The sequence below is a fragment of the Drosophila willistoni genome, unplaced genomic scaffold (assembly GCF_018902025.1).
Source record: "Drosophila willistoni isolate 14030-0811.24 unplaced genomic scaffold, UCI_dwil_1.1 Seg422, whole genome shotgun sequence".
Classification (NCBI taxonomy): Eukaryota; Metazoa; Arthropoda; class Insecta; order Diptera; family Drosophilidae; genus Drosophila; species Drosophila willistoni.
Genome location: NW_025814358.1, coordinates 26,609 through 40,220, shown reverse-complemented (window position 1 = coordinate 40,220; position 13,612 = coordinate 26,609). Strand labels below are relative to the sequence as shown.

The window sequence follows — 13,612 nt, the reverse complement described above, 5'->3', positions numbered from 1 at the left end:
TTCTAATTTGTTTTGATAAAACTTATATTGAGGAGACCAAACACAAGATCCATATTCTAATATGGGGCGGACTAAAGAAGTAAAAAGTATTTTGGTAGTATATGGATCCTTGAACTCCTTCGACCAGCGCTTTATAACGCCAAGAACACTCTTAGCCCTACTAACAGTAGTCGATATATGCTGATTAAAACTAAGTTTATGGTCGATTAAGAGCCCCAAATCTTTTACAACCAAGGAAGTATTATTAATTAAGTATTTATTAATTCTAACGGGAACTTATTTAAAAAGTAACTCGTTAATTGGGGAGAACCTCTATAAAAAGACATAACTTTGCACTTAGAACAGTTTAGAGATAAAAAGTTAGTCCTACACCACCCCTGAAAAGCATTCAGGTCAGCTTGCAAGGTATGACATGAGAGAGAGTCTACGATGCGATTAGCGATTTTTACATCATCGGCATACATAAGAACTCTGGAATTTAAAAGAACGGTGGGGAGATCATTAATAAAAAATAATGGGCCAAGGTCACTGCCCAGTGGGACTCCCGATTCAACATAAATGATCTTAGAAAGAGAGGACCTAAAAAGAACCCTCTGCCTCCTATTGCTTAGATATTGTGAAATCCAAGCAAGCAGAGCATCCGGAAAGCCAACTAAATTCAGTTTATGTAATAGTAATAGCATGGTTTACCGAATCGAAAGCCTTACTGAAATCCGTATATATAACATCAGTTTGCTTTTGTTTCTTAAAACCTTGGATTACAAAAGATGTAAACTGTAAAAGGTTAGTTGTGGTAGACCTATTCTTGACAAACCCATGCTGGTATGGCGAAAAAATAGATTTACATAAATGCTGTACTTGAGACGTCATAATTTTCTCAAACAGTTTAGGTATCGCTGACAATTTAGAAATTCCTCTGTAATTAGTGACGTCGGATTTATTGCCACATTTGTGAAGAGGTAAAATAAACGAATCCTTCCATATAGTTGGAAACTCGGACAGTGTAACGGATAACTCAAAAAGCTTAAGTAAAGGCGAGCACAATGACTCCGCACAGAACCTCAGGACACAAGCGGGAATTCCGTCTGGGCCACCGGGCCCAGACTCAATACTATACTATACTCACCGAGTATACCGGCTTAATCGTCATTAGTTCCTTAGCTACCGAACTTTGCGTTATAATAGGATTAACAATACAGTTGGATTTCGTTATAGGATATGGATATATCTTACTAGAGTTGTACTTAGTAGATATGTACGTAGTCGAGAAGAAGTTAGCAAATAAATTAGAAATAGATTGTCAGAAGAGGCCTAATCATTATTAAAAACGATCGAAGGGAGATAGAATTTCGCTTTGAGTTAACGAAACTATAGAACTCTTTAGGATTTTCGGAGAATTGCAACTTGCAACGTTGTAAGTAATTATTATAGCATTTAGAATTGGAAACAATGAAATTCGATTTAGCAACCAAGTAACGAGACAGATCCGATGATACCCGTGACTTTATATTTTTTGTAATACCTAGACTTAAGATTCTTCAGTTTTGACAGCCCTCGCGTAAACCATGGTGATTTTTGCGTCACCACAGGAGACACTAGGGGTACACAGTCATTAAAGATCGAGTCAACAGTGGTATATAATAAAGAAATGGCGGAATTCATATCCGTACAAGTGTATAAATTAGTCCAATCGGTATTAAGAAAGGCATTGTTTAGTGCGACAAAGTCAGTCTTCCGAAAACATCGGGTGCGTACCGTAGGATCACACTCGGAGATGGGCTCGCGTCTGGGATACTCAATAGATAACTCTAAAGTTGGATGATACCTATCCTCTGGTAACACCATTGGACTAGTTCTAGATACTTCACAAAAGCTAGGATCAGAAGTAAAAATCAGATCCAGAAATCTGCCAGACGTATTAGAAATCGAATTCAGCTGGGCCAACGAAAGCTCAAGCAGACCATCTATAAAATCATGACCCCCTGAGGGCAGCAACGTTTTGCTACCATTAATTGTTGACCAAGTCATAGTGGCAGGTAAAAGTCCCCAAGGACAATTAATAAGTCTCTGTCAGAAAGTAGTTCAAGTATAAATTTAATAGAATCTAAGTGTAGTAAATAGGTTGGCCATTCCGATTGGGGCGGAATGTAAGAACAGGTAACAAAAATGGAAAAACGAACAAAAAATACCTAACGCATATAAATTCGATAGTACTTGAGACATTCATTTATTAAAGCTATATTTGGCTACATTATGACGATCACAGTTGGAACCGCCGTTTTTGTTCTTTTAAGTTATATACATATAACATTATTTTTCCACCTTTCAATATGGACAGTGGGAATTTCTTAAAATATATTTATTGTGTTTCTGAATAAATGAGAATTAATTTGGCTACATTATGAAGATGACAGTTGGCACCGCCGTTTTCATTTATTAAAGTTATATACATATAATGATTAATAGAAGGAGTTTGGGTGCATTAGTATTACGACGCGAGAGGTGAAATTCTTGGACCGTCGTAAGACTAACTTAAGCGAAAGCATTTGCCAAAGATGTTTTCATTCATCAAGAACGAAAGTTAGAGGTTCGAAGGCGATCAGATACCGCCCTAGTTCTAACCATAAACGATGCCAGCTAGCAATTGGGTGTCGCTACTTTTATGGCTCTCTCAGTCGCTTCCCGGGAAACCAAATCTTTTGGGCTCCGGGGAAAGTATGTGTAATAGGTTCGATGTAGAATCCTTTGAGATGTAGTATTTTGGTTTTAATAAAATAAGACACAGCAGGTCTTGTCGCTTTGAGTATGGTTTATTGAATAATTCTTAATTCTATTACAATTGTTCTCTATAGCTAAAACCGCGTAGCTGCGCTGCTGGCAATGCAGGCAGAGGAGCGGTATGCTTATGTATAAACATATTTATGTATAAATGTATGAATGTATAAATGTATAAATGTATAAATGTATAATGTTTACATAAGAGTATGTATGTGTATATGTCGCTGCAGCGAGAGAGTATCATATTGCATATTGGGCCAGAGTGGCCGCGCGTGTTATATTTGCCGACACAGAAATTTTCCAGCACCATACACTCATGGGTGGTTATGTTGCTTAAGAGGCAAATGTACTTGAATGTTGCGCACATAAATATTGTTACTAATTGATACAATATATTTGTATACATTGTAATGTTGTTATTCTAGAACATGCTACATATGGTTGCAAAGCTGAAACTTAAAGGAATTGATGGAATGGCACTACCAGGAGTGGAGCCTGCGGCTTAATTTGACTCAACACGGGAAAACTTACCAGGTCCGAACATAAGTGTGTATGACAGATTGATAGCTCTTTCTCGAATCTATGGGTGGTGGTGCATGGCCGTTCTTAGTTCGTGGAGTGATTTGTCTGGTTAATTACGATAACGAACGAGAATCAAATATATTAAATATATATCTTCAGGATTATGGTGTTGAAGCTTATATTGCCTTCATTCATGGTAGCAGTAAAATGTTTATTGTGTTTGAATGTGTTTATATAAGTGGAGCCGTACTTGTTGGTTTGTCCCATTATAAGGACACTAGCTTCTTAAATGGACAAATTGCGCCTAGCAATAATGAGATTGAGCAATAACAGGTCTGTGATGCCCTTTGATGTCCTGGGCTTCACGCGCGCTACAATGAAAGTATCAACGTGTATTTCCTAGACCGAGAGGTCCGGGTAAACCGCTGAACCACTTTCATGCTTGGGATTGTGAACTGAAACTGTTCACATGAACTTGGAATTCCTAGTAAGTGTGAGTCATTAACTCGCATTGATTACGTCCCTGCCCTTTGTGCACACCGCCCGTCGCTACTACCGATTGAATTATTTAGTGAGGTCTCCGGACGTGATCACTGTGACGCCTTGCGTGTTACGGTTGTTTCGCAAAAGTTGACCGAAAAAATATATTAACTCTTCTTAAATTATGTATTCCGATCGGAGATTGAAAATGATTTTTGTATATCTTTATTTATCTGCGTGTATATGTACCATAATATACAGGCGTTGCGTAATGTATTGGCCATTGTTGGTTTGGGCATACATTGGTTAAAGCAACATCCCAAATGTACAATGTTGTACCTGCATTTAACGTTAACGTTTTACATAAATTGATAGTTTACTTTAAATTTCAAGATTTTTAATTTTGTCAAGTCCAGTGTTCACTTATGTTAAAAAAGACATTTCGCAGCATTCGTTTGGGTTAAGATTTTATTGAAGGAATTGATATATGACAGTACAATGGTGTATTTTTAATTGCTTTCAATAAAAATATTATTGACGTAATGAAATAAACAAACAATTTAATAATCACTCTAAGCGGTGGATCACTCGGCTCATGGGTCGATGAAGAACGCAGCAAACTGTGCGTCATCGTGTGAACTGCAGGACACATGAACATCGACATTTTGAACGCATATCGCAGTCCATGCTGTTATGGTATTTTGATTAATTTTAGAGTGCTGCTTGGACTACATATGGTTGAGGGTTGTAAGACTATGCTAAATAAGTTGTTTGAATATTTGACGAAATATTAAAGCATATGGTATATTATTGGATATTATGTATATTCATAATATTAATAATAATTGAAACACATTGGCTCACATATGTATGAGAAAAACGAAGATGTATTATTTTCTTTTTCAAATCAAATGATACTGAGGAATGTGTAGCATAAAAAATATTAAATTTTAATCTAGAATTCCCTCTTATTAATGATATAAAATGAAAAATTAATTGTGTCAGAATATTATTCTTCACTTAAAGTAAAAATTAACAATGGTTTTAATATATTAAATAATATATTTGTGTGTATATACAACCTCAACTCATATGGGACTACCCCCTGAATTTAAGCATATTAATTAAGGAGGAAAAGAAACTAACAAGGATTTTCTTAGTAGCGGTGAGCGAAAAGAAAATAGTTCAGCACTAAGTCACTTTGTCTTTATGGCAAATGTGAGATGCAGTGTATGGAGCATCAATATTCTAGTATGAGAAATTAATGATTTAAGTCCTTCTTAAATGAGGCCATTTACCCATAGAGGGTGCCAGGGCCGTATAACGTTAATGATTACTAGATGGTGTTTCCAAAGAGTCGTGTTGCTTGATAGTGCAGCACTAAGTGGGTGGTAAACTCCATCTAAAACTAAATATAACCATGAGACCGATAGTAAACAAGTACCGTGAGGGAAAGTTGAAAAGAACTCTGAATAGAGAGTTAAATAGTACGTGAAACTGCTTAGAGGTTAAGCCCGATGAACCTGAATATCCATTATGGGAAATTCATCATTAGAGTTTTAATATTTTAATAATATTATAATAATAGTGTGCATTTTTTCCATATAAGGACATTGTAATCTATTAACATAAACCAAATTTATCATAAAATATGACTTATAGTTTATTTAAATTATTTTGCTTGCATTTTAACATAGAATAAATGTCATTAATTTGATAAAGTGTTGATAAATTTATATGAATACAGTGCGTTAATTTTTCGGAATTATATAATAGCATGATTATCATTGATTTTCTGTGTTTATTATATGCAGTTGTATGATTAACAATGCGAAAGATTCAGGATACCTTCGGGACCCGTCTTGAAACGCGGACCAAGGAGTCTAACATATGTGCAAGTTATTGGGATATAAACCAAACAGCATAATTAACTTGACTAATAATGGGATTAGTTTTTTTAACTATTTATAGATAATTAACACAATCCCGGGGCGTTCTATATAGTTATGTATAATGATATTTATATTATTTATACCTCTAACTGGAACGTACCTTGAGCATATATGCTGTGACCCGAAAGATGGTGAACTATACTTGATCAGGTTGAAGTCAGGGGAAACCCTGATGGAAGACCGAAACAGTTCTGACGTGCAAATCGATTGTCAGAATTGAGTATAGGGGCGAAAGACCAATCGAACCATCTAGTAGCTGGTTCCTTCCGAAGTTTCCCTCAGGATAGCTGGTGCATTTAAATGTTATGATATATTGTGCCCAGTGGGCCACTTTTGGTAAGCAGAACTGGCGCTGTGGGATGAACCAAACGTAATGTTACGGTGCCCAAATTAACAACTCATACAGAAACCATGAAAGGCGTTGGTTGCTTAAAACAGCAGGACGGTGATCATGGAAGTCGAAATCCGCTAAGGAGTGTGTAACAACTCACCTGCCGAAGCAACTAGCCCTTAAAATGGATGGCGCTTAAGTTGTATACCTATACATTACCGCTAAAGTAGATGATTTATATTATTTATAATATAAATTTTGAAACTTTAGTGAGTAGGAAGGTACAATGGTGTGCTTAGAAGTGTTTGGCGTAAGCCTGCATGGAGCCGCCATTGGTACAGATCTTGGTGGTAGTAGCAAATAATCGAATGAGACCTTGGAGGACCGAAGTAAAGAAGGGTTTCGTGTGAACAGTGGTTGATCACGAGTTAGTCGGTCCTAAGTTCAAGGCGAAAGCCGAAAATTTTTAAGTTTTAAAAATGTCAAATGAAATAATAAATAATAAAACCATCAGGCTCCATCTCTACAGCCGTCACACCTGGCTTAACATTCGCCAACGCTGCAGCCGTCTCACCTGGCTTAACATTCGCCAACGCTCTTAGAGAATCACAAAAGCAAGAGCAGCAGCAAGAACAACCAGTAATTGGGGAAATAAGAAACGAATCAAGAGTCGATCGTCTCGAGGCTATGATGTATAAAATGCTAGACCAGTTTGCGGCGCTGTCGCAAATGCTCATGTCTCTCATGGCCAAGCTATGCAACTAAGCCTCCATATACTAATATGGAATGCGAACGGCCTGTGTAAGAGCAGGCAAGAGGTCGAGCACGTTCTGATAACTAAACATGTTGACATTCTACTCGTCTCAGAAACCCACTTTACAAGCAAATCTTATTTCTCAATTAACGGCTATGACGTCATACCTGCCAATCATCCCAACGGAACTGCGCGCGGAGGTGCAGCAATAGTCATCAAAAGGGGTATCAAGTATGTGGAACTCCCTGCGTACCAGGAGCCCTGGGCCCAGTGCGCCAAAGTAAGAGTCTTAAGTCCAACCGGAGACACCACTATTGCGGACGTCTACTCCCCTCCAAGACACCACTTTGCTCAATCCTCGTTCCAAAACCTATTTGATAGCTTAGGGACTCGCTTCATTATTGGAGGAGACTTTAACGCAAAACATACTTGGTGGGGATCCCGCATTATCAACCCCAAGGGCAGAGCCTTGATTAACTGCATAGCGAACAGCAGGTTTGACCCACTCCACTGGAGAGCCCACGTACTGGCCCATGGACGCCAACAAAATCCCAGACCTTCTGGACTTCGCTGTCTTAAAGGGGTTGCATAGACACAGGGTTATTGCCAGCAACGATATAGATGTCTGCTCCGACCACTGCGCAGTCAAGCTTCTCGTTAACATGCCAGACAGCACCAAAAGTGGCAGAAGCAGGATGTTTAAGCGTAACACAAACGTCCAAGTTTACCAGTCGTGGCTCCAGAGCAACCTTGACCCCACTGTTCAGCTCAACTCCGAGGAGGATTTGGACGATGCTGTTGAAAAACTCAACATTGCCATCCACAATGCGGGCTCACAAGCCACTCCGACAACAACCAGAAATACCAATAATGTTCCACGTAGGAACGCGCATCTCTGGAACCCGGAGGTATCATCGCTGAAAAGAGGCGACTTCGTCGTGTGAGGCAATATTCTCGCAACCCGAGGGATAAGGCAGATTTCAACAAAGCGGCCAAGCAACTCAAAGAGCTACTACACAGACTCCGCCGGAACTCTTTGGAAAACTTTCTGGACAAAGTCGAGCCTGGCGACCAGCAGTACAACCTTTGGCGGCTGTCTAAAAACATCAAAAGACCCATCATGAGGAAGGAGCCTCTTAGGAAGGAAGATCGTACGTGGTGCCGCACAGACAGCGACAGGGCAGCAGCCTTCGCCACCCACTTGTCAGAGGCCTTCACCCGCTTCAACAGATGTACCCTGCCAAATGGCCCTTCTTATCGAGACGGTTGATTCTGAAGAACTGCTAGCAGAGATCGGCAAGCTAAAAGCCTCCAAATCCCCTAGCTATGATGGTATAGACGTTCTAGCGATTAAAGCCCTCCCGACGAATGCTGTTCAGCTCCTCCTAAACAGTGGAAGTGCGCCGAAATAATCCTGATCACAAAACCTGGGAAACCTGCAGCCAATCTCGCCTCCTATCGTCCGATCAGTTTGTTGGCCGAATTCTCCAAAATAGCTGAGAGGCTATTTTTGCGTAGAGTACGACCAACAACCATCACTTTCACTCGTTGCAGAGGACGGACGTGTTTTTTTTTTGCCCTTATCAACTTTTATTTTTTCTCGCGATTAAATACTTTTACATAACTCTTAAATTATCGGTTTAATTAATTGTGAGGAACATTATATACACAAGAATAATGTCCCACACAACAAACAAGCTACAACAAACAAGATACAAAGCCACAATACATAAGATACAAACAGCCAGATACAAACGCAGCCAAGACACAAACTAAAGTATAAGAGTGAAATCGGATGTAAATGATCAAATAAACAAGGCCAGCCGAACATTGCCGATCGAACCCCACGCAACCGCTGGCGATTTTCGTACAAGCGGGAAGATGCGTGGGAGACATAATGCGATAAGTTCGGTCGTATAAGAGCCAATGCAAGAGGCCGGTCGAACATGGCCGATCGGACCCCACGCAACCGCTGGCGATTTCGTACAAGCGGGAAGATGCGTGGGAAACATAATACGATAAGTTCGGTCGTATAAGAGCTAATGAAAGAGGCCGGTCGAACATGGCCGATCGAACCCCACGCAACCGCTGGCGATTTCGTACAAGCGGGAAGATGCGTGGGAAACATAATGAGTATGAGTGGCTGTATAAGAGTAAATGAAACCGGGCTTGAGGGCATGATTGCATGCAAAAATAGGGCATTGGCCTCATTAGATAAATTAAGAGCATGGAGAGGCAAATGTAAATGCATGCATTAGTGTACATACACGCACGTCACACGTACACTATGCGTGAGTGACGGCATGGGAGAATACCGGTGGCCAATGGGCCGCGCGATGCCTACGTCACGCTCATGAGAGCGAAAGCAGTTAGAATGCGAGCACCAAAAGAATTTCGGGAGCGAGAGAAAACAAAAGTGAGGGCCAAGCAAGCCCGAAAGACGGGTGCGGGGGGCGCCTGGTACCGAAACGAAACCAAGTGAGGGCTATGCTTGTGAATCGGGGAGTAGGGGGGAAAGCAAAGATGCGAGAAGCAATGATGGTTTATGGAGGTGTGAGGGGAATATGCAAGCCGAAGGGGGAGGGATGAGGCCATGGGGAAGCCCTCTATCTGTTGGATGCGAGATGCATATGAAAGTGTATTTGCGTGGGGATTTAAATAATACAATATATTAAATTAATCAGGCTATTTATGTTCAAATGATAATTTTAGTTAATACAATTAGTATATATGTATGTAAATATCAATATTGAGCAAATATGGGTGAAATTGGGTATGACGAGTGAATCAAAGGGAGCGACGGGCGACGGCAGCGCTGGCAGAGAAAGCAGAGAGAGTCAACGGGATATGAAGGGCGGCCAATAGAAAGGCGACGCCAATGCGTGAAAGTGATGGAAGCACGTAGATACAAGGGAGCTAGACAAGGACAAGGAAATAAATGGGCGCACAGCCACAAAGAAAGTGGACATATGCGCAAAGGATTTACGGGACATTCACCACGCATAGCAACAAGTGGATGCGTGGGTGAAAGCAGAGGGCTGATGGAAATGTACCAGCTGTATAGCGGTACTACACCAAGATATTCCTGAGGCCGTGGGAATTGCCTATATAAAGGCAACGCCCATCAAGCAGCATCATCAAGTCATCAAGACGTGATCAAGCAACAAGTAATTAAGGCCTTACGAGTAACCTTAAGAAACTTAGCAAGGAAACACAAGGAGCAGCAGAAAACTAAGAACTATACAGGCCTTACGAGTAACCTGTACAGTTCCACTTGATAGCAACAAGTCCTTAAATAAGGATAATAAACACCGTACCCAAGCGAGAGTAAATTTGAGAGAAGCCAAGCCATCTCCAGGAGTACCCAAGGTCAGTGGAAGGCACGAGGATATATCCTACTGCCGAAATTCCAGGATCTATATATCCTGACGAGTACCAATTTCTGAGGAACATCCTGCTTCGTGATAACAGCTACGGGATTCATCCCAGAGCTTTAAAGCAAAAGCATACTCAACGAACTCAGCGAAAAGGGTGCAGAGGTGTGTAGCGCAAATCAAGTACACTATACGGATTGAGACGGTAATCAGCAACGGCTGTAGGAGCAAGAGGAAGACGAGAAGGGTCGACGAGGGACTCACCAACGCTGCCCAAGCCCAGAACTAACATCGAGAAACCGTCATATCCAACCGAACCCACCAACGATTTGAATAAACATACAATTAAGCAATAACAACTGAAATCAAACGTGTTCTAATTTCACCGGGGCACAAAATAAATTTGTTGTGCCGAACCTAGCCCAAGAGATATCGTAAATATCCCGAAGGACAAAAAGGGATCGTTACATAATAATAATTCCAACATCCGATTTGACGCGCTCTCCCACTCTTTCCTATTCTTGATTGATTTGCGCTCTCGTCTTTTGCCTACCCGCGACTCTGTGATACGTGTTTTTGTTTTTGTGTTTTCATTTCCCTTTGTCCGTTGTCTGCTCAAAAAATAATTGCATAGTTGCTACTAATGCGGTTGACTCCCATGATTATATTCTTTGTTGGTTGTGTGACAATGCGGTTCACGTTAAGTGTCCAGGTTACACAGGCAGAATCAAGGAGTCTATTGCTAAAGGTGGTGGCTTAAAATATGGATGTGATGCTTGCCGGGAGGTCGAGAATGAGATGCGCTCTTTCATGAGGCGGACTAGAGATAGTTTTGACACTTTAAGGGCAGGTTTTAATAAACTCCAAGCGGAGTTTACTGCGGTGGAGACTCAGTTCAGAAGTTTATCGCTTATGAATGAGTCTCCGAAACGTAAAAGTACCAGTCCTTGGGGTGTTTCTGTATCTGTAGATCCGCCAGGGTCTCTTATCGTCCCCGACCGGTCTCATGCACCGTCCACTCCTAATGTACAGCAATTGATATCGTTTAAGAGCCCGGTTGTGAATGCTATTAGTAATGAATTACCGGTATCACCTGCGAATGATCTCTTAAAAACGATGCCTATTGTAGTGTCCGATGTGTCTGGGCAATTACCCATTCCAATGGAAATTGCCGATAGTTCTAAAAGTATCGAGGGCCCCGTAAACAAGTTGACTGCTGCAGTGGGTGACTTGTCCAACGTTACTGCTGCGGCTGACGCTTCGGGACCGCGGCCTCTCGTTGGCATACCACCAAAGAAACATATATTTGTTTCTAGGCTAGACCCTGTTGTCACATCTGATGATGTAATAGCCTATATTCGGAAGAATGTTAACGTCTCGAATATTGCGGTAGAGAAATTTAAATTTTCTTATTCTCGGGACATTTCGTCCTTTAAAATTAGTGTTTCTGCCAATATCATCGACACTATATGTCGAGAAGAATTTTTGGCCTAAACATATAATAGTTAAGGAATATACTGTAAAAAAGAAAAATCTGCAACCGATTCGCTTGCCTACAACAACAACTAATACTATTCCTGCCACATCAGCATCTGCTGGTGTGTCAAAAAACTAGCTTCGTCCCTTAACCTGGGTTACCAGAACGTTAGAGGACTGAAATCTAAACTTCCTAATCTCTATGTAGATAGTCTTTCTTTGAGCATAACATTCTAGCTTTCACAGAGACGTGGCTAAAACCTGATATTGCTGATGCATCGGTTTTTTCCACAAACTTTTCTATTTTCAGACGTGACCGGATTTCTCGCATAGGTGGTGGCGCTCTGATAGCTGTTGATGCTGCTTTATCATCTGAAATGATTCAATTTTCTAGTACCCAGGAGATTGAGTTTGTCGTTGTTAAAGTAAATTTTAAATCTTTTAATGCTTTCATTACTTGTTCCTATATTCCACCATTGTCAGACATGGTGGTATATTTAAATCATTTAGAGGCAATTCAGTTTGTCTCCTCTTTAGTTTCGAGTCAAGACATGCTCATAGTTGTAGGTGATTTTAATTTACCCGCTTTAACAGATGAATCTACCACGTTGCTGCCCACTTTGTCACATGACTTTATTGATGGCCTTCTAGGCTTATCTTTATCCCAAGTCAATCCTGTCTTAAATTCTAATGGAAAATCGTTAGATCTTATTTTTGTATTGTATTCTTCTTATTGTGAGGTTTCTAGGATCGAACCATTTGTTCTTCCAGAAGACAAATTTCATCCTACATTAAATTTAAAAATTGATTTGCCCTTGCTTTCACCATTACTTGGTTCAAATGAGTTACCTCTAACTAGGTGCTTTCGTAAGACTGACTTTGCCTGCCTTAATGAAAACATTGCTACTACCGATTGGTCTTATCTGTACAATTGTAGTGATATGAACTCGGCTGTTCGTTTTTTCTATGATACTCTGAATTCACTCTTTGATATTTGTGTGCCTCTTGGTAGGCTGGAGCGGCTTAACAAACTTCCCTGGTTCTCTCGCGAGCTATCCAATTTGAAAAATGTGAAGACACGATATTATAAGAAGTTTCAAAAAACACGTCGTTCATCAGATTATGCTCTGTATACAGTCGCTCGTTCAAAATTCATGATGCTTAATACACAATGCTATAAGAATTATCTTCAGCGGTGTAAGCTTCAGTTTTCTTCTGATCCTAAACAATTTTATAATTTTGTTAATTCTAAACGTAAGACCTCTGTGCACCCATTTTTTTTGTCTTTTCAAAATAAAAAAGCGAGCACTGATCAGGCAATTGCCGATATGTTTGCGAGTTTTTTCAAAACAACTGATTCCTCAACGGAATATTGAGCAAGTCCGTATCCTTATCATTTAAAAAAGGATAATTGCATTGGGGAAGCCCTCTATCTGTTGGATGCGAGATGCATATGAAAGTGTATTTGCGTGGGGATTTAAATAATACAATATATTAAATTAATCAGGCTATTTATGTTCAAATGATAATTTTAGTTAATACAATTAGTATATATGTATGTAAATATCAATATTGAGCAAATATGGGTGAAATTGGGTATGACGAGTGAATCAAAGAAGCGACGGGCGACGGCAGCGCTGGCAGAGAAAGCAGAGAGAGTCAACGGGATATGAAGGGCGGCCAATAGAAAGGCGACGCCAATGCGTGAAAGTGATGGAAGCACGTAGATACAAGGGAGCTAGACAAGGACAAGGAAATAAATGGGCGCACAGCCACAAAGAAAGTGGACATATGCGCAAAGGATTTACGGGACATTCACCACGCATAGCAACAAGTGGATGCGTGGGTGAAAGCAGAGGGCTGATGGAAATGTACCAGCTGTATAGCGGTACTACACCAAGATATTCCTGAGGCCGTGGGAATTGCCTATATAAAGGCAACGCCC

At 40.4% G+C, this 13,612-nt stretch overlaps 1 non-coding gene across 1 annotated transcript; it reads left to right on the top strand.

Moving 5' to 3' along the window:
* Positions 1–4,348: 4,348 nt before the first annotated feature.
* Positions 4,349–4,528, top strand: LOC6646645. The gene has a single exon (XR_006955047.1). It is a non-coding gene; the product is annotated as a 5.8S ribosomal RNA (ribosomal RNA).
* The last annotated feature ends 9,084 nt before the right edge of the window (positions 4,529–13,612 follow it).